General features: G+C 45.9%; 1 pseudogene; it reads left to right on the forward strand.

Moving 5' to 3' along the window:
* Positions 1–10,488: 10,488 nt before the first annotated feature.
* On the forward strand, positions 10,489–10,607 carry LOC112477584 (annotated as a pseudogene).
* The last annotated feature ends 10,549 nt before the right edge of the window (positions 10,608–21,156 follow it).

The raw sequence follows: 21,156 nt of genomic DNA on the forward strand, positions 1-21,156 counted from the left end.
GGCCCTGTTCAAACGGGTCGGTGAATCTGCCTGTGGCTCGCGGGAGGCCACGCCTTCCTGAGCTGACTGGCATCTTCCCCTTTGCACAGACAGAACTGAGTGGCATGACGGATCTTCCAAGGTAAACCATTAACACTTCCTCAATGAGGACATTTTCATAATGTGACTATGACTATGATGTGTGATGGCTCAATCACACCTCTGTTACCCTCTGTCTGCTCTGGGAGATCTGTGGCATGTGACTCGTGGTCACTGACAGAGAAATTCAGTCCAAACGCTGCTGCCTTCCAGTTTGATTCTGACAGCTTGTCCCATCCCCTTGGGCGCTCTGCTGGGATTGCGAGTCGCTACCACAGTTACCGGAACGCCCTCTGAGACGGCCAAGACGCAGTGGAAGCACGCTGACCATGCAACCTGCGCACTTAAAAACAAGTGTGCGAGTGATAAAGGCTTATCTGCACTGTTAAAAAAAAAAGAAAACGTAAGCACTTAGCCGAAATAAAAATAATAGATGGATAGATTCCACGTGCAATTTAGAGGTAGGTTTTAAATTTTAAATACTTGAGAAAAAAAATAACTAAAAAGTGTATATTTACAATGGGAAATAGATACCCTTAAGCATTGATGTTTTCAAAGACAGGGAATACATATAAGATTTAGCTCTTACCTAGACAGACACATGGCAAAAATTTGTAGAAAAATCATTTTTAATTGAAGAGGAAAAAACCCTGGCAATTATTCTTTTACTTATATCAAGTTATAAATCATTAGGTCAAAGTCACTTGGCTTTCAGAAAAGAAAGACTCAGATTAACTGCGTTGCATCTGAGCTCAAACTCTGCCTGAGATGGGCAGGGATCCAGAAGTTCAAAGCACGTGCCTGTCCTGACCCTCCACGGTGCATGGACCCACCATGGAAAAGCACGTGTCACAGCACCACCTGGGCTGTTTGTGACTTGGAATCTGTAGCCATTTGAAGAATAAAACACTTTAAAATGCCGATCAAATACAAGGCAGCCTTTTCTGACTCAGCTATAAGGTATGTGAATCTGCACTGTACACTTAAGCTGTTTAATCGATCATCTCTCTGACAGCAGCCTTGGTCTCCGGGTTCGTGGTTCCCGATCTGAGTTGCATGCTGCTCAAGAGATTTTCTCCAGGTGATGCTGACTGGCCCGGTGAGGATTATTTCACGGCCTTGCCCTCCTGCTCCCCATTAACCAGCTAACAGGTGCAGATATTTTCTAACAACAATTTATGGAATATGGATCTTTTCCTACAAAAAATAAACATCTTTTAAAAATACATTTTCAAGAATTTTTCTACGCACCATCAGTCAACACAATGAGAATGGCAAACTGTATGATTTGAATCTAATAGCATTTTAAAGCATAATATAGGTAGGAAACTCATTAGATTACTATAAACAACTCAGAGCGGTAAAAAAATAGTAGTAATTCTTAAATGTTATCAATTTAAGTGGAATTATGATTTTCTCAGTGCAATATTATTTTTCTCACCGCAAACAAGTGGCACTAGGGGTGAAGAAGAAAATAACATCACAATAGGCCAGAATCACCAAACCCCATGGGTTGACAGTTTATTCATAATACTGACTGATGCTGACACACTGCAGTTGTCTCCTTTGATACAAAGATAGCGCCCACGTAGGAGGCGAGCGTGAGCAACGCCTCATTTTTAGAATTGCCAAGTTGATTCCAAATCGCTGATTAGTGCTGCTCAGAGGATGGGGTGAGGGGGTTAGAGAGCTCAGTTACTCATCGCAGACAGGCCAGCGCAGCACCCTGAGACACTCCTGTGCGACACCGAACAGCTGCCGCAGGGTGCAAGGCCCAGGGACGTGACCTTCGACACAGGCACCTTCTTGCGTTTACATTTCGTTTAGAGAGCAGTCATCTCATTTTTTAAAATGGCAAAGCTTCATTCAGATTATTCACGTATTCAACAAACATTGATTGAGTGTCCCGCACTAAACTTGAAGGCTCACAATGAATAAAACTTGTCTCTTCTCAAGATGCTATGTTTCTGAACGTATTTACTTGAACCCATTCCTCATTCTGATGAGGCGGGATCCCTATACTGTCATTTAAAATTTGAAATTCTAAAACAAATGCAACAATGTGACTAAACACAAATAAAGTAACATTATTCACTAATTACCCACACGGTTCTAAACCACTAGAAGCTCCCTCCTCCGCTTCACCGTCACAGACAGACGCTTCGGCAGCGGTTTTCGTGTCTTGGTACAGGGTTGGGACTCTACATTTTTCAGATGTTACAAAAAAGTTACACAATTATATAGAAATGTATCCCAGCACAAAGAAAGCATTTTAACAAGGAAATTATCATGGGTACTCACCCAAATTTTTAATTTATCTTTACTAGAAACCATAGAAGGAGTAGATGGTATTTTATGCCCAATGACTTATGCTAGACTCTTATTTTAATACATTATGAAAATACATCTTTAATATTTTACTCAAATACTGTAAACTTCAAACCTTAATTTTTTGCCTTATCTTTCACCTAAATAAATGGGCTTTTTCTCGCCACTTCCTCACTCCTTTTTTCTATTCCTTAGAACTTATTTCAAAGATCACAGTGTCCTTATTTGTGAATCTTATAAAGGTATTTGGACAAAAGCTATAAAGTTCTGACTTAAAGTCATGACAAATAAGTTTGATATTTCTGTGTATGTTGTGTATCTGTGTGTGTGTTTCCTTTTGGATGTTCCCTTAAATAAGAGTCCAGATACTTTTCATAATGGAAGTGGAAAGGGTCCTATTTGAGAGTAAAACATTTTTGGACATCTGAAACCAAAACAGTACTATTGATGTTTCTAGAAAAATATGAAATCTAATATTTACTAAACATTCTCCGCATGCCCACTCTTATTCATGTATCTAGTAGTTTACTACAGATTTTCAAAGATGTTTTTTAAAAATTAATATACAGAGTAGTAAGTAGGAAAAGGCAAATCTGAAATATTATTAAATGACAGATGTAAAACTGAAAATCGAAATTTAATCAGCTTAGCCTATCACCAGCAGGTGAGGCCGAGTTCAGTGGCCCTGCACGCTTTCCGTCGGAACAGAAAGAGGCTCAACACCGACTACGACCGTGCCGCATCACAGGGCACGAGAACCCAGAACTCGCTCCAGCCTCCCGATGCCATCAACACGAGCCCTGGTGACATCCCAGACAATTTCTGGCAACGATGGTCACTGAAATTATAAAGATGACAATTTAGGAGTTCACGTCACAAAAATATCTTTCTAAGTGTAAGCTGGAAGCGAAAAACAGCCGATGCGCAGGTCTCCCACATGAACCTGCCGCCTGCACTGCCGCTCATGCTGAAAGGACGTGTCAACAGCTCCCCACGGCCCTCGAGGCCCCGCCCACCCTGGTGACCCCGCCCCTACTCAGGGGGGCTTATGCCAGACACGAGGCGAGTGCGCTTCCCCTGCCAGGACGGCTCTTCCCGCGAATTTCCACAAGACTGTCATCTAAGTCTCAGCTTAAACCACTTTTCAAGCCTTGGTTTCTCATCCATAAACAGAGAATGAGAACAGTGTGCATCTCACCAAGGGCCACTGAGAAGACGCAACACAAGGACGGGCAGTGTGCTCACCTGTAGCACTAAGTACTGATGGTGACGAAAAAGATGGCAACGGTGATGTCGATGGAAACAGTAGAAACAGTGGTGTTAGTAAGTAATATAAGAACTATCAAAACCTCATGCTTACTGTGGCTAGAATGAGAATGCTTGGAAGGCTGCATGGAATAGGGGGTACTTCAGAAGACTGGGAGGACAGTTGGCTTTAGAGCCAGAAAGGAAAGCGCCCCCCGCCGCCGAGGTTGTTAGCGCACGGTGACCAAGAGCCTGGGCCTCCGCAGCGTCCAAGTCCACCATGAACTCACTGCAAACGGATTCGAAGCAGCTGAGAGACTGAAGCTCATTCACTCCAGCTGTAAGCACCAGCCAAGGACTTCGTTACTGACACAGACAAGTACTCCATTACAGAACATTATCTGAGCTGCTTCTCGAGGAAACACATGTTAAGTGGATTCGCTAGAATCAGCGAAGTGAAATACTCAGCGCCTTTGGGTGGGAAACCAACAGCCTTCTTCATCTTCAAAAACAAAGTCATGCTTTTATTTTTGATAATAGTAATTTCAGTGTTACAAAATAACTCGGAAATCTAAAAAATCCTCACTGATGATAAAGCAGTGAGCAAAAGTATGCCCATCATGCCTATTTTCCATGCAGGATTTGTGAGTATGTCTATATCCACCTAACCTTTTTCTCAAAATGTGAGGGGCTTGGGGCATGCCTTCAGCTGCTATAATTAATTTATTCTCCCCCAAAACACTCAATGTTCACCTGAGCGTGAAAGCTTCATCTCCCACCACTGGAAAACACTCAACGGTTCTACCTCCATTAGAAAACCTAATTTAAAATGAATATGTATGCATTTTCTTTCATCTTTTAAACATGCAAAAGTAAGCTGTTTCTCAGTGATGAACTAAACAGTGGTCTGAAACACCACTCATCTGAATTGCATAAGTCATTCTTTCTCTATATCTTTTATCCCTCCCGTAGCTGTCACTCAGGGAACAGCGGGCGTACAGCAGAGAGCGGAGCCGCGTTCTCCCCGACGTCTGCCCCTTTCAACCGCACGGCTTACCCGACTCCTGCGGTCTGACTCCCCTGTATCCCTGTTCAGGCCCTTACTGCGTGCCAGGCACGATTCTAGGGGGGTCACCTTCTCTGACTCACCGAACCCTCCCTAGAACGAGGTGAGTGTACACCACCACTGCACCCGCTGCAGCGATCAGGAAATCGAGAGAATAAGCACCTTGGCCAGTGTCACACGGGTGAGGAACGATGGCGGCCGGCTGAAGACCCACCCCGCTGGCCTCGCTCCGACTCCCGCTCAGGCAGAGCCGCGTGCAGGCCGCTGGGTGGACAGACGCCATCCTTCCTTAGTCGAAAGCGGACTCCAACACTGCTTCCACAAAGAGGACTGTTCTGTAGGGCGTCCGTGGCTCCGTTTCTCAATTCTACAAAAGACGGGCTGCACACACACACTCTACGTACACATAGCCTTGCTACAGAAAACACGCTGGTGAGCACACGTGTACGCCATAAAATTCAGCTAGGTTTGAAAAATGACACAAGAACACGTTGATTTTCCCAAAAAAGAATCCACCTCGATGTCTACACACCCGAGACAGTGAACCCCCATTATCAGCAGACAGGAAAAGCGCCGGCTGCCGCGCGTGTGCATGAGCCCGGCTGGACCTTTCCAGGTAGATGCTCCAGCTGATAACAGCCATGGGAGACACACGGGCACACAGCAGAGCACACGCACGGCCTCTTAAGGATTCCTTGCTGTCTGACAAACACGCATCATCACCGCCCATTTTCACAGCCAAGAAACGCAACCACCACCCAACTCGTGATCAAAATAAACCCAACTGAACGTAATTGAAAACCCCATTTAGAATTTGTTAAAGGAGTAAGCGCACACCAGTCTGATCAAAACAGGAAACAGACTTCAGTCAGCTCAAACCCTTCATGGAAAGGGGACGTGTAGACATGTGAGACAGACGCTCCCATCACAGGAAGAGTCTGCCGTGTGCACACACGCACGCACACTCGCGCACGGGGCTGCAGGAGGGTCGCACTACCTTCACAGGCATCTTCCAGGGCGGGCGCACTGCGGGGGGCAGAGGCACCGGTGCGTCCCCAGGGCCAGCCACACAGAGATGCTGGGAGGAGTCAAGGGGGGGCGCGGCTTCCTCAGACGGCTGAGCCCGGGGACCCCGGAAGGGCGATCCGGGCGCACAGCCCCGCGGCGCTGACGGCTGGCTCGGGCTCTGGACAGCCGCACGCCGCACTCACAGGGCCCTGCGCAGCTGCCCTGCTCCCACCCACCGCACGACCCGAGCCCACAGCCCTCCACCTCTGGACCACACGGAGTCTCCCATGATTCCATGAGCACCCACAAACAGCACTGGGCGTACGAATGACTGATGAATGGCACCCCCTTTTCCCGCTATGCTCTCCCCCACTTCCATCCTTAACTTGGGAAAGGCCTGTGTCAGCCTAACAGTAGCCAATGGCATCACGGCCCCTCCTCACGGCACTGACCACAGCTGTGATCTTGCAGTTACTTCTATGACAGTGTGAAGACCCCCCACCCCCAGAGCTGCTCCAGAAGCGGGGAGCCCAGCCTTTTCACCACTCGTTTCCCCACTGGCCGCTACAGCAGCTCACACCTATGGCGGCCCATAATGTGAGTGAATGAGTGAATGAATGAATGAATGAATGAATGACAAAAGAAAGTTCCACGGAAGAGTAAAGCCCCCCACCGTCTGCAACGTAACTCAGGTATCACGTTCCCTCTGCTCGATAAAGGAAGCCGGCGGGCAGAACTCTGAACTCACCGGCTAATGAAGAACCTGGAAATATGTACTGAAAATCTGTGACATACTGATTCTCATCACTGTTTCTAAAACAGTGCCCCCCTGTAAACATACTGGTGCCAGTGTGCAGTTGTGGTGGCTACATTAATTCCTTCACAAATGAACGAAGTCAATGGGTCAGAGACTTCTGAATTATAATTGAATTTCAAATAAAATTCTACATGATACAATCTCACATGAATTATATTTGAAAAATCTTTGTTTTACTTCTTTATTTTGTACACTCTGTAGTACTTTTCTGCCTAGGAGAAATACAAATACTTGAAAAAGGCTGTCTTTATTTTACTGTCTCTTAGGCAGCCAAAGTCCACATTTTACCTTGTAAACAAAGTGTGGATATCACAAAATACGGCCAAAAGAAACAAAAACAGACTCACAGAAAACCCAAAGATCACATTTGCCATATGTTGTCAAATGAATCCTTCCATTGTGTAGATTTGCGATGTCAGTTATTAATTAAAATTAGAGTGGGCTCATTACCAGCGTTTGCACCCTAGGGCGGTGTTCTTATCTGAAGTGGGAATCTGGCCTTTACAGAGCCCTAAAGACTCAACTCAAACAAAAACACGTTGACACCTGAAGTCATCAAGAATCTATGTTTGCTGAAATTCTCAAATATGTCAGCATCGTCGATTATAATGTGGTAGGACGTGTTCCTTTATAGTTTAAAGGGCTCTGGGGCTCACAGCCATTCGGGGGAAAGTAAAGAAGTAATTCAAAATTCTACGGTTTTTCAGAGAAACAGTGCCGGGGCCGTGCTACTGATTCCCGCCACTGGTCCTTTCCTCGTCACTCAGGCTCAGCTTTCGCTCCCACCTCCTGCTTCCACAGCGCTTTGAAGATGCCTTTCTTTCAACTTTCAACGCCTAATTTTTTGTCAAATGACATCTGAAAGGGCACAGCCTGAGAGTTTTCCCGGGGGTGAGAAGGCCTCTTGGCCTTCCACCTTCTGCGACTGCCCTTCCGTTCTGTGTGTGCTCACCTGGCAGTGCTGGGAGCCCCTCAGCTGCTCAGAGGGCACAGCCCTGCTGCGCCCCCAGCACCTCTCTCCTGCTCCAACGCAGCAGGAAAACAGGGTCAGAGGTCAGCAACCTGCAGCTGGCTGAAACCACTTCTGACGTGTAATGTAGGAATGAGCACTAATCTGGCATGAGTTTTGCACTTGAGGCTTTAATATCTTGTCAGGAATAAATGTTGGGCAATCAGGGCAGCCTCTGATAAACTGTAATTTCTGTGTTGTCTTGCAAGGTCAGGAAATGGATTATCCTGGTTGTACAAGCATTCAGTTTAATTAAACAATCAATTATACATTAAGTCCCTATTCAGGTTCGGCTCTGTGTTGGTGCTTCAGGGAAAAGTAACAAGAACAAGACAGTGCCTGTGCTTGTGTAACACTTACAAGAAAGGCACCCGTTCTGACTAAGGGGAACAAAGACGGGACACGGGTTCAACTAAGAATGAGGACTGCAGTGATCACGAAAGGTAACAGAGAGGGGTCTGAATGTGACTTGGGAAGAGGGAGTGGACAGGAAGTGAGTTTGAGCTTTCAGCAATAGGAGAGTCTTAGAAACCTGGACTCCACAGCCCTCTGATAAGAATACGGTGAGAGTACGCTGACGGGTGAAAGGACGTGGGGAAAACATCCCAGCTCTTACATGAGTCCACTACATCTTTCCATGTGCAAATGACAGCATCTTTGACGTATTTAAAAACCCTGTATCACTGCTGGAAGAATTATTTTCCTTACAATTTTAAAAATATATTTTTGAAGATTAGATTTGCCTAAAGTCTGTCGTTGCCAAATCTTTCAAAACAAACTTACACATTTAAAAACGGTTGTTTTTTTCCTGTGTATGTTTCATCTCTATTCCTAACTTTATTTAAAACATTAATGCTTCAGCCAAAAATAGTTACATGGAATGTTACCATTTTGGAATGATCCTGAACCAAAGAGAGTCTAGGTCACCTCATTTTGTGAAGAACTAAAAAGGTCTCCTCCTTAATATCATAACCTACTCTACATTTGCCATAAATACTGTGTTTACCACAATTGAGAAACTAAAAAATAAAAGTTTCTACTCTATACTTGGTTCTTTCTCTATTTTACTAAAAAAAAAAAAAAAGAAAAGAAAAGAAAGAAAAAAAACACATCAGATTTGTGTAAAGAGGATATGACAAGAGTAGTTAGTTTTGCTTTATAATCTTATAAAGGAAAATTTGTGACCCTACGTATAAACACACATATACGCACACACACATCCCGAATCAGCAACAAGACTTTGTTTATATGACAAATATATATTATTTTCTTAAAAAAAGACACTAAGAGGACAGTTAGGAAATATATGGATATATACCGACCCACGTACATACACTTATTTCTAATTATGTATTTACCTATCTTTCCGTAGGTAAATATGAGTTCAGGTGGCTTCAACTCTAATTCTGCACAAACTCGTTTGACGAGGACACCGTTACCTAAAGCAATACATGGACACTACCATAAACGAAAATCAGAGGCTACTCTCCCTGATGAACACAGGTGCAAAAATCCTCAATGAAATATTGCCAAGGTTAATTCAACAACACATTTAAAACCACCAGATACCGTGATCAAGCGGGATTTATCCCAGGGATGCAAGGATGGTTCGACACCCACAAATCAACAATGTGATTCACCACGTAAACAAAATGAAAGATAAAAACCCTATGACCATCTCCGTAGAGGCAGAACAAGTATTTGACAAACTTCAGCATCCTTTTTATGATAAAGAGAACTCTCAAGAAACTGGGTACAGAGGGAAAGTAGCTCAACGTAATTAAGGCCATGCAGGATAAGCCCACAGCTGACATCACACTCAGTGGTGAAAAGCTGAAAGCGTTTCCCCTAAGATGAGGAACCAGACAAGGACACCCACTGTCACCACTCTGTTCAACACGGTGTTAAAACTAGCCAAAGAAACCAGGCAAAGAAACGAAATTCATCCAAACAGAAAAGACGTAAAATTGTCTCTATTTGCCATATTATATACAGAAAACCGTAAAGACTACACCAAAAAAAACCCTAATAATTTCAGTAAAATTACAGAGTACAAAACTAATATGTAAACGTCCATATTAAACAAAGCAACATACAGATTCAATGTGATGTCTATCGAAATTTCAATGGCATTTTTCACACATAAAAAAAAAATCCTAAAATTTGTATGAACCACAAAGTACCTGGAAGAGCCAAAGCGACCTTGAGAAAGAAGAACAGAGCTAGAGGCGTCACACTTTCTGATTCGAACGATATTATAAAGCCAATTACAGGAGTCAAGCCAGTGTGGTATTAGCATAAAAACAGGCAAAGAGATCAATGGAACAGACTAGAAAACCCAGAAACAAACAAATGAATATATGGCCAATTAACTTTAAGAACATAAAATGGGGAAAGGGTACTCTCTTTAATCAATGGTGTTGGGAAAACTGGACTGCCACATGCAAAAGAATGAAACTGGACTCCTCTATGTACCATACACAAAAATCAACTCAAAATGGACTTAAGACTTGAGCATAAGACCTAAAACTGTAAACTAGAAGAAAACTCGGGGGAGTAATTTCCTTGACACTGGTCTTGGCAATGACTGTCTGGATTGACAGCACAAGCGAAGTCAACGAAAGCGAAAATAAATAAGTGGCACTACATCAAACTAAAAAGCTTCTGCAGAAATCATCAACAAAGTGAAAGGCCACCTACCGAATGAGAGAATATTTGCAAACCATATATCTGATAAAGGGTTAATACCCAAAATACACAAGGAACTCATACAACTCAACAGCAAAAATTAAATAACTCAATTTCAAAAATGAGCAAAAGATCTAAATGGATATTTTCCCAAGAAAGCATACAAATGGTCGACAGGTACACTAAAATGTGCTCCAAATAACTAATCAAGGCCTAACCCTAACCACAAATCAAAACCCCACTGAGACAGTCTGCAGCCACGCTACCATGAACAAGCCCGATCCCGTCTGATCTCGGAAGCTAAGCAGGGCCGGGCCTGGTTAGTACTTGGATGGGAGACCGTCTAGGAAGACCAGGTGCTATAGGCGTAAAAATTTTAAAAAATAAGGGATTGTAAGCTGACAAGGTCCTTGCAATCTGTGAGGTCAACCAAGGGTTGCCTCGCCTAAAAAAATTAATTAATTAATTAATAAGAAATTTAAAAAAACACACTGAGATATCACCTCACACCTGCTAGGATGGCTATTATCAAAAAGACAAGTAATACCAGTGTTGGAGAGGTTGCAGGAGGAACACACGTGCACTTTTGGTGGGAATGTGAACTGGTGCAGCCACCTCAGAAAATACATGGCTTCGTATGTATGGAGTTTTCTCAAAAAATTAAAAAGAGACCTGCCATGTGAGGCAGTAATCCCACTTATGATTACACACCCAAAGGAAACAAAAGCATTACTTTGAAGAGACACCTGCATCCCGTGCTCACTGCAGTGTTATTCCCAGTAGCCCAGGTATGGAAACAACCTACGTGTCCATCAGTGGATGAACGACACAGAAACTGTGGAATATTTCATGTAGTGTATGTAATACGATTCCGCCTTGGAAAAGAAGGAAACCCCGTCATTTGTGATCACATGAATGAACCTGGAAGGCATCATGCTAAGTGAGATAAGCAGGACCAAGAAATACCATGTGGATTACATGTAGAATCTACTGAAAATAAAAAATCAAACTCATAGAAACAGCATGGAAAAGTAGTTTGCACAGCTAGGCAATGCAGGAAACAAGAGGCTGGAAAGAGTAACAACTTTTAATTACAAGTTCTGAAGACTTAATAGATAACATGGTAACTATAGCTGATAACAATGTATATAATTGAAATTTGCTAAAAGAGTAAAAGAGCGCTCACTGCCCCACCCCCCCAAGAAAGGTAAATATGTGAGCTGAAATGTGTTAATTAACTGGATGAGGGAACCCTTCCACAGTGTATATCAAATCATCAGGTTGCACATTTTAAACGCCTTATTTTTTGTTTGTCAACTGTGTATCAATAAAACTGGGGGGAAAACTGAATTATTTTGTGGTATTAATTAATTACGAGTTAACATGGTCAAAGATTGAAGGATTTCAGGGTAGATTTTTGGGTTTTCGAAGAAACCAGTATTCTGTGTCCTTAGGCAATCTGCAGATGTTGATTGTTCTTATTCTCTGCAGCCTCTTGAGCACCAAGCTCATTCCCATTAAAGAAAGATCCTTCTTTTTTATAATTCTTATCTATGACCTTCTACTTTAGAGAGCTCTTTTGGAAATGTCCCTGTAAATTCTGAGAATAGGGGGTAGAGTGATCTTTTCCTTGTGAATAAGGATATAGTTGCAAGATCTGAATTAAAATTTCTGGACACTCCCCCTTTCAAATGTACAACAAATTTACTGTTTTCCAGGTCCATTTACCTTGGTTTGACTAGTAGAAATTTCTATTACTCTTTTACTACAAATATTGGTTTGAGTGTTACAAATATTCTCTTCTCAGTAACTGAAACATTAATTTAATTTTGCCAGGATGTACTTCATTATTCCCCCCCACCACCCGACATTTATTATGATACTCAATCAAAGTTTAGTTAGATAGTATCAAGTTGGCTGTTGGCTACCTGTCACTACCAACTTTAGTTTGGTTTTAGAAAGAGATCTCAGAATTTTTAAACAGGGATTTCCTGTCCAGAGCACTAAGTTTTTAGAACCAGAATATAAAGTAATGTTCTAATGGCAAAAATAAAAGTTTAGGGAGAAAAATTAAATCTTTTGATGAATCAAAATCTCTGTAAAAACATACGAACACAAATTTAGTCCCGTTTGAAAATATTATTAAAGCCTACTAAGGATAATAAAGATTTTAATTTAGCAAAGGCTTAAACAGAGATTTTTTTAAGTTTTATTTCTTAAGATAATGTGTAGCAAATAGATGTTCAACAATCTTATGTTTGATTAAATTGAAATAGTAAAAAGAATTTACAACATTTATTACGTCAGCTGAATTAGGGACATATGAAATAAGAATATGCATGAATAAATTTAAAAACGAATACTCAAATTGCTTCTCAAATAACTATTAATATTTACTGTATTATTGTGAACAAATGGGAAATGTTTACCTTATAATTCAATGGAATATCAAGAAAGACTATTTTAGAAATCCAAAACTAGTGAAGTCACAAAAATATTTTTTCTATTGGCACATTACCCACTTAGTATGTTAATATGGAAATGGGAAATTAGTTTACATCATGCATTTATTTTGTTTTAGTCAAATAGGAAAGATTAATCTATTTACATAAACTACTTTAATTAAAACTCTGTAAACAGATGTGTTGTAAAATTAACACTCTTTACTAAAGTAATTACGTGATCTCGTTATATGTTCATTACCTCTCATTTACCCTGACCACCCGTTCCAATTTACAAATCCCATGTTGAATTCTTAAAGACAGATACTATTTTTGATTGTTGATATGACAAAGTTGCTTAATTAAGAAAAACTGAAATCTCAACTCAAGAATAGATTTCAGTCTTTCCCCCAGCTCCTGCTAGCCGTGTCCCCTGGGCTGGGTGACCTCACATCTCTGAACGTCATTCTAACCTCTCTCTATAAATGAGGGTCGGAACATCTACTTTCCAGGTCTGTTGGGAGTGTATGATTACCCTAATCATCATTATTTGGGTGTTAGGAGTGTTCAGTTCTAGTCTTTATTTTTTTAAGATGCTGTGGCTGCCACAAACATCAGAAACAGTAACTGGTTAATCAAATATACGTCAAATGTTATAATTCTGCCAGATAAGTTCATGGTTTTTTAATAATGATGGCACAGAACTTAAATTTGAAATCATGATTGAGGTCCAACTGGGTAGTTTATCAAAGTTGCCTACTGTAACAGACCACTCCTGTGTTAACTGAGATACTGCCAATCAAGGTGGGTATTAACAGTATTTCCTAAGAAAGAGAACGAAAGGATTATGTGCTTTCCTGGTTCTCAGACCATATTTCCACTTATTAAAATATGCTTCTCGTCAGCATTAATTATCAGTAAGAATACCGATGGAATAATATTGAGAGAAAAGTGTCCATTTTTCACCGGGGCAGCTTGACAGACTGAAGTCGGAAGGAATCTGCGCAAGCGCGGTCTGCACGATGAGCAGGAAACAGCTACACGCCCGGCTCGCGCCATCATGGCTGGTGCAGGGTTGATGAAACGTCCCTTTTGGAGTTGCTGGCTGGTGAGGGATAACTTTTATGAGAGGTCAGTGGGCGCTGCAGCACCTCACAGGCCCTCAGTGCACGGTTAAGGTCCCTGTGATGATGAGGTCTTGTGTTTACAAGCACCCGTCAAAAACACAGGCAGCGACTCTGGCATGAATCCATCATTCATTCATTCATAAATGTAATCTCTCACCCATTCGTCAGAACGGTAAGGACAATGACTTGAAGGACTCAACACATGTGACCACAGTGCAAGCGAGGGAGCAGCCCCTGGCGGGGCCCCGCAGGACATCAGGGAAGGGGACATAGTTTCTGGAATCCGGGAAGGCCGTGGAGAGGACTGAAAACAAGAGCAGGCCCCACATCCAACCCACAGCGAGTCCGGAGCCTTGCACGACCCAGCCGAGGGCAGATGAACCCTCTGACCTAAGACCATGACTCCGAGCCCTTGACCTTGTTCCTCAACGGGCATCCGAGGTGCCACATTAAAGCCCACGTGCGCCTCCTCCCGCGTCTGCCCCCTCGTGTCTCTTCGGGCCCCTCCACAAGCCCCTCCAGGATGCCCACCCGTCCCGGGCCCCTGCAGGATGCCCACCCCGGGCTGTGTTTCCCCTCACGCTCAGCCTGCAGGACCCTCTGACACAACTGAGACCCCTGCCCATTTATCCCACTGCCCCATGCGGCCTGCGTGCCGGCGAGGGCCAGGGGCTCCGGGGAGGACCGCGTGCCAGCCCAGCTGGGGTGTCTCAGGATGCTGAGACCTCCAGGTTAGACAGTTAGAATGTCGTTCCGAAGAGGGACCTAGGCGTCCCCCAGCTGGCCAGAGGAGTCCCAGCACAGATCAGGGTGAAGGGCTCCTGAAGCTCCAGAGGGGAGAGCGACCGAAGACAGCGGCCAACATTTCTTCATTCCAATTGTCCCTGTTTCACTTACCAGGGTGAAGGGCTCCTGAAGCTCCAGACGGGAGAGCGACCAAACATTTCTTCATTCCAATTGTCCCTGTTTCACTTACAAGGACCTGCAATGGTGCGGGAAGCAGTGCGAAATCCACGAGGCCGAACTCGCCTGAGGCCAGGAAGGGAAGGCAGGTGAGACGCAGATTTCTGTGTGAACCAAGACAAAACTGACACCAAACAGCCACCATCCAGAGACAGCTGGCAGCAGCCTCCCCGTGGAAACAAAGGCTCCCCCCTCGCGTTTTCTTCCTGTCCGCTTAGGTTATCCTGCTTCTCATTAGTTTTCCCCAAATTATCCAGAGCCCAAATCTAGGAAAGAAATATTCAAACTCACTCCGACTTCCGATTTCAAAGTAGACTAGTTGCTCCCCTGAATTAAACGGAAATCGGCTGCCACAGTTCAAACATTTCGCAGCACACCCTGCCATCGAACGCCCAGGCGCCTCCCCTCCACCCCCGTGCCTCTCCCGATGCCTTAACTAGAAATCTTCAAGGAGTCGGTGTCTGAAGGATGTGCCTGTCAGGTTTCAGTGCGGCTGAGAAATCAGCCCACCTGCCACCAGCCCCGTGACAGTTTGTATAATGTTGCCAGGCCCATAATGGTTCAGAGGATTTGTGAATATATTATTTTTGACAGGTTTCTCTCCCAATTAAGGACCACACAGAAGTCTCCATTCACAGTCAAACTTCCCGCAGTCTTGTTCCCGAGCAGCGAAGGAGTCTGGCAGCCAGGCAGAAATTCAGTCTGCAGGTTTTCGGGGGACGTGGGGGAGCGCGGATGGGCGGCAGCTCGCTCTTTCGCACCAGGGGATCAGTCTGCAGGGGCAGCGCCAACTGCCAATTTGCAGGATGCGAAGTCACCTTCTGCTCTGTGACGACGTAAAAACTATCCCATAATACCTAAACTTTGGCTTGTGTGAAAGCAGCAGAATCCCAATTATTCTCACAAATACAAGACTGAGACACACCAGACCACATTTTAAGGTTCTCTCTCGAGGACAGATTGGATATGGCGGCCCTTTGCGAGTAACGACCACTTAAAAGATCAAAGTGTTGTATGAAAATATAGATGCCCCGTGAAGGAACTGAAACCTGTTCACGTGATTTACAGGCACTGCTCGGCAAGAGCTTTGACCAGTGATTACAGTAGCTGACATGCATTCTTTTCCCCATACTAATCAAATTTAAAAAATAGACTGAGTGCCTAGTATGTGTCAAACACTTCACCATATCAACCCTGAGACCGAATTACTAAGACGATCATTTTAAAGAGGACACTGAGAAGGCGAGCTGCTTGAAGCTGGGTTGGGACCTGCGCCAGGCCCACTGCCCTTGGTGTCACACAGAGCCCCATGCTCAGGTGGATCCCAACTCCACAATGTCCTGACATCGTCACTCACGTTTGGACAAGGGGCCCCCACCTTCTCGCTGTGCACCTGGCCCCACCAATTCGCTATCTGGTCCTGCACGTGGGCTTGACCTGCACGCTACTCTGCCCAAGTGTCACCACCTAGTTCACGGGAAGAGCAGCAAACACTGCTAAACCCGTGTGGAGTCCTCACCTGTCCTGTGTTAGCTCAGACTGGACCCCAGTCCAGTCCTCTCACTCACATGACTGTCAGCATCCTGTTGTCCTGCCACCCTCCATGGACCTCGCCGCCAAGTGGGAGGGGATTCTGTACTCCATGCTTCTCATTGTCACTTCTGGGCTGTTTCTTCCAGCCTCTTACGAAGCACTTCCTGCTTCCCTGACTATCAAACCGACTGACGAGGCCACGCTCCCCGCTCCCGAGCTGCAGTCACTTTCTAAGCCTCCTGTGCACTGCCCGGAGGTTGACTTCCACGGCTCTCTGGAACCGAGCCTCATTAGCACCCCAGTGCCATGGACACGCACACAGACCCGGCCAGTCATCACCCGGTCTCTCGGCTCCCTGACCTCTAAGTCTAACATCACTGCAACCCCACAGGGCAGAGGGGACACTAGCGTGAACCCATGCCTGTCCCATTTTTGCTGCCACCCTCACTCCTCCCAGATGAACTGCTGAATCCTCTTCCACCTGAATCCCTGACCCTGCTGGCGCACCCTACCACGTCATCCTGTGACTTTTCCTCTGCCTCAGCCCTTCCCTGTCCTGACGTCTTCCCTTACTCATTTAAGACGCCATGGGCCACTAGTCCTACGCTCATGTCATCCCCAACTCCAAGGCATTTCTAACTTTCCCTCATGCCCCTCTGCAAAAAACACCCCCCCCCAAATTAATCCTGACCAACGCTTTCTCTGTGTCTGTGCTCTGGAAGCAGACTGGACACAGGCCCACACTGGACAGCTTTCAATCACTGTGCACTCATGATCATCATTTTACAGCAGGTCATCAGGCCTGCCAAGAAATTCTCCAGGATTCTGCCAGTCTATTTTGCTCACAGGCTGAGCTCCTTAGTGACACCGCGTGAGACGGCCTTCTGAGCGGGTGATGCATAAAGCCGTGAAGGGAGCAGGAGGACAGGGAACGAAGTGAGGCAGAGGCCTGGGTTCCGCGTTCCAGCCTCAGTCTCAGCCTCACAGAGTCTGGAACAGACACGGCACCAAGAGTCCAGGCTTCTGTGCCCCTTTCTCCGCCCTGCATCAGCCGTCCGTCCCCTGGGGTGGCGGTTAACCTCTTAGAAATTTCTGGGAAAGATGGCCGCATTGCACCAAGGGCAATTCTCAGAAGACTGTCAGTGGCTTACAGCCGACGCTCACAGCAGCTGGCGACGGCGCGCTGCCTGGTCAGCACTGCCTGGTCAACGGGGTCTGGGTGGAAGCACCGAATCATTACTGCATTCACTTCCACTGCGTCCTCTACTGCAATCATTTAAAAGTTTTCCATTTTCCTGCCACCTAGTAGCCTCCTGCCCACAGTCAGCCCCCGCTGCTGACCGGGTCATTTCCCTTATCTGAGACATCTGACTTGTACAAAAGCTCCATGAGAACAAGGACCATATCCTTTGACCTCTCGTACGCTACCCCTTCGACTGAGAACAGGGGTGCACTTTACTGGACGAACGACTGAACGAAGACGGGCACCGCGTCTGCAGAATCTACCACGCGCCAGACACCACGCCGAAAGCTCCACGCGTGGTACACCTTTACTCCCCCCCGCGGCCCGCTAAGCTGGGCACCATGACCCCCCGGTTCCCAGGGGAGGCGTTCATGAGGTCACCCAGAGGATGCCGGCAGTGACACGAGTCCCTGCTGTCATGCGTACACGACCCGACGTGTATGTGGATCCTCGAACAAGAAAGAAAAGGAGACAGTGAAAAGGGAGGGGAGTGGAGGAGGGAGGGACGAAGGGAGGGAGGACGCGCGCGCAGACCTACACGCGTCGCCGCCGCGCACGACACAGCCCGGAGCCAGACGCTCCCGGCGAACAGGCCCTCTGACTGCCCAGCCTCCTTAACCGCCATCGCTCCACTTATGGCCACGATTCATCACTTCCAATTTGTGGACTCATCACGGCAGACGGCAAAGACGAACGCACGGAGTTGCTGCTCCCAGACATCCAGAACCAGACGCTGGGAAGATCCGAGCCCGCCGGCCCCGCGTCGTCTGCAGGTTACTCGCACGTGCAGTCACGGCCCTGGGCGCTCCGCCACACGCGCATACAGCAGTGACAAGCACTAGAGGCAAGGCGGCAGCTCCACGTCACCGCAGCACACAGTGGAGGGAAGCGGGACACCGTTCATTGAAACCACTCCGCCTCCTGGACATCCAGATGGCGAGTTCGTCGTCGCCCAGCTTTGGAAGGGACCTGAGCAGTCATTCTGTTCAAATCTCTCAGTGGCATCGGGCCCACTGCGGAGACTGTTACTTAATTATTTTTCTTTCACATAAACATTTCCATTAAAGAGTTCATTAGTATTTTTTTAAGGCTAAGTTTAGAAATCGAGAGCAGATGTATTTAATATCTTCTGGCTGCTTTAAAACCAAGCTGGATTAAAGGTCTGTTTCATAAGACATCTTTTTTGACAAATAATGCAAGAAGGTTTTAGTCATCGGAACGTAGGTGGAGCCTTCATGTGTGTGGGAACATTGTTCTCAATTTATTATAATTCCTGTGACTTATGCACAACAGTGACGGCGACAGCCCCCTGCAGACGTCCAGGACGCAGCGTGGGGGGTGCTGTATGTACACACGTCCCGTTATTCGTTAATAGGAACTGTCCACGTACCTTCTGCCCAATCTGCCCAACGCTCTGAAATATTGCAGCTGCTTTTCATTGCCTGTTAAACCCGACTGGCAACAACGTCAATGCTACAGCTCAACCCTCAAATGGAAGCACAGTCCACGCAAGAACACACAGGTGACACAACGTCGACGATGCCCCTACAAGCAACCATTCTCCACCGCAGGACGCCATCTGCAGAGTCAGGGTACCACGCGAGGTCCCGCTCCAGAGCAAGCTGTTTCATGCTGAAGTGCACAATGCTCTGTAACACTGGTGACCAGAGGTCCTTAACTGGGGTGACTGCGCTTCCCACGGGACATCTGACAATGCCTGGAGAAACTTCTGATTGTCAGGACTGAGGGGGAGAGCTACCTGTCAGGTAGGCAGGCGGTCAGGGATGCTGCTCCACATCCCACAACACCCCGATCCCTGCAGGCCCTCAGGACAAACACTGCCAGGGACAACATCTCAGCGGTGCTGAGGCTGACAGCCCTGGACTGAGGCATTCCAAAGCGACCGAACAGCCACGCTGACGGCTGTCCTGCCTTATCAGCACTCAAGATGCACGCAGCGATGCCCCTCGGGGAAGAAGCGCTTCTGACGTGAGAGCGAATGTGCTACCCCATTCCATGCTGGTGATACTTATAAACACATTTGTTGTATTTTTACCAGGATAAAAAGAAGTACCTATAATAAAAAATAATGAGAGCAAAAACTCTATTCTCTCCAAGAGGAGCTAAGCGAGATATACGGATGTCCCATGACTAAGAGCATTCAGGCCAAGTGACACAGTGAAATGCTGGCTTAAGCAAAGTGAAATCTGTTTAGATCCTACGAGCCTGTCCTCAGAGCCTGGAAGTGCTCCCAAGCACCATGGTGCTCCAAAAATGACGAGAGTGAAAAAACAAACAAACAAACAAACTGAGTAGACCATGAAATCTACTTCTCTAATGACTGCTAATATCACCTTTAAAGTAGCCTAGTCCAGCCAGGGTGTTCACAAGTAAAGCGTGGTACGGAAGCTGGAGTAATCTGTACAGGACTGACCACCGCGTAAGGGACGAAACGAGGGCCACATCAACGACCACGGCCCCGGTCCATTCCTCCTTCCACTGTGTCATGTTTTAAACATAAGGGTTAACTGCAAAACTACACCCTAGAAATGCGGCGCCTGGAGCAAACACGCCTTCAGACAGAGCACTGTCCATTCCATCGTCCTGTGCCTTGCACGACCCACTGCCCATTAGCGCCCTCTCCTCCTGTCCCCGTCCGCCTCTCATCGCCACCACTACACCACCTCGTGAATACAAGCTCGACCGCCAGATTTACCATGGGGTTAGGGGCTGTGTTACTGCAATGGTGACAACGAGCGTGGCACCCTGGAGCCACCCAACACCCGTGGGATTAATGGGTGCTCCCTTTCAGAGAGAAAGAAGAAGCATAGAGAAGCTAATTTGAAGGTAGAAATACACATTTTTGTCTGCCAACGGCACCAGGCGAGTTATTTTTTCATGTTATCTCACTGAATTAGTGAGAAGTAGTGGCAACATCAAAAGATAGAGCAAAACTGTCAAAGGAAAGAAAAAAAACAACACATTTTCAGGAAAGTGACTGAAGAAACTACAAAATAAGGGAAGAAAATTGTAATAATCGATTTATTTCCTTGCTCTTGGGCCACAAGACAAACAGCACGTGCAGGCCGGCGGGACCGACCGCCTCATGTGCACCTGGCTTCGGGCAAAGGCCAGGATTTCTGCCGAATGAGTCTTCATGGAGCTGCAAGAAGAGGCACGAGGACGGGCAATGGATTGTTCACGACTGGCTGGTTAACCAGGCTGGAATGAACACTTCCGAGTCCCACCTCGACTTCGTGTTTATTTCTTATGGTTACAGAGTCCAGTCAGCTTGATGTTTAACTCACCTTTCTCTCTCTCTCTCTCTCTCTCTCTCTCTCTCTCTCTCTCTCTCTCTCTCTCTCTCTCTCTCTCTCTCTCTCTCTCTCTCTCTCTCTCTCTCTCTCTCACTCACACACACACACACACATACACACACACACACACCCCTAAAAGGAGCTCACTGGAAAAACAAAGAGATGAAAGATCATCCTAATAATTAGTTCTCAAACGCATGGCATTATCCAGTGGATTAGCGTACCAAGGACACCTGCCAGGTCTCCTCTGCCAACACAGAATCCACGAAACTAAAAATGAACCTAAAATGCAT

The sequence above is a fragment of the Pteropus alecto genome, unplaced genomic scaffold (assembly GCF_000325575.1).
Source record: "Pteropus alecto unplaced genomic scaffold, ASM32557v1 scaffold53, whole genome shotgun sequence".
Lineage (NCBI taxonomy): Eukaryota > Metazoa > Chordata > Mammalia > Chiroptera > Pteropodidae > Pteropus > Pteropus alecto.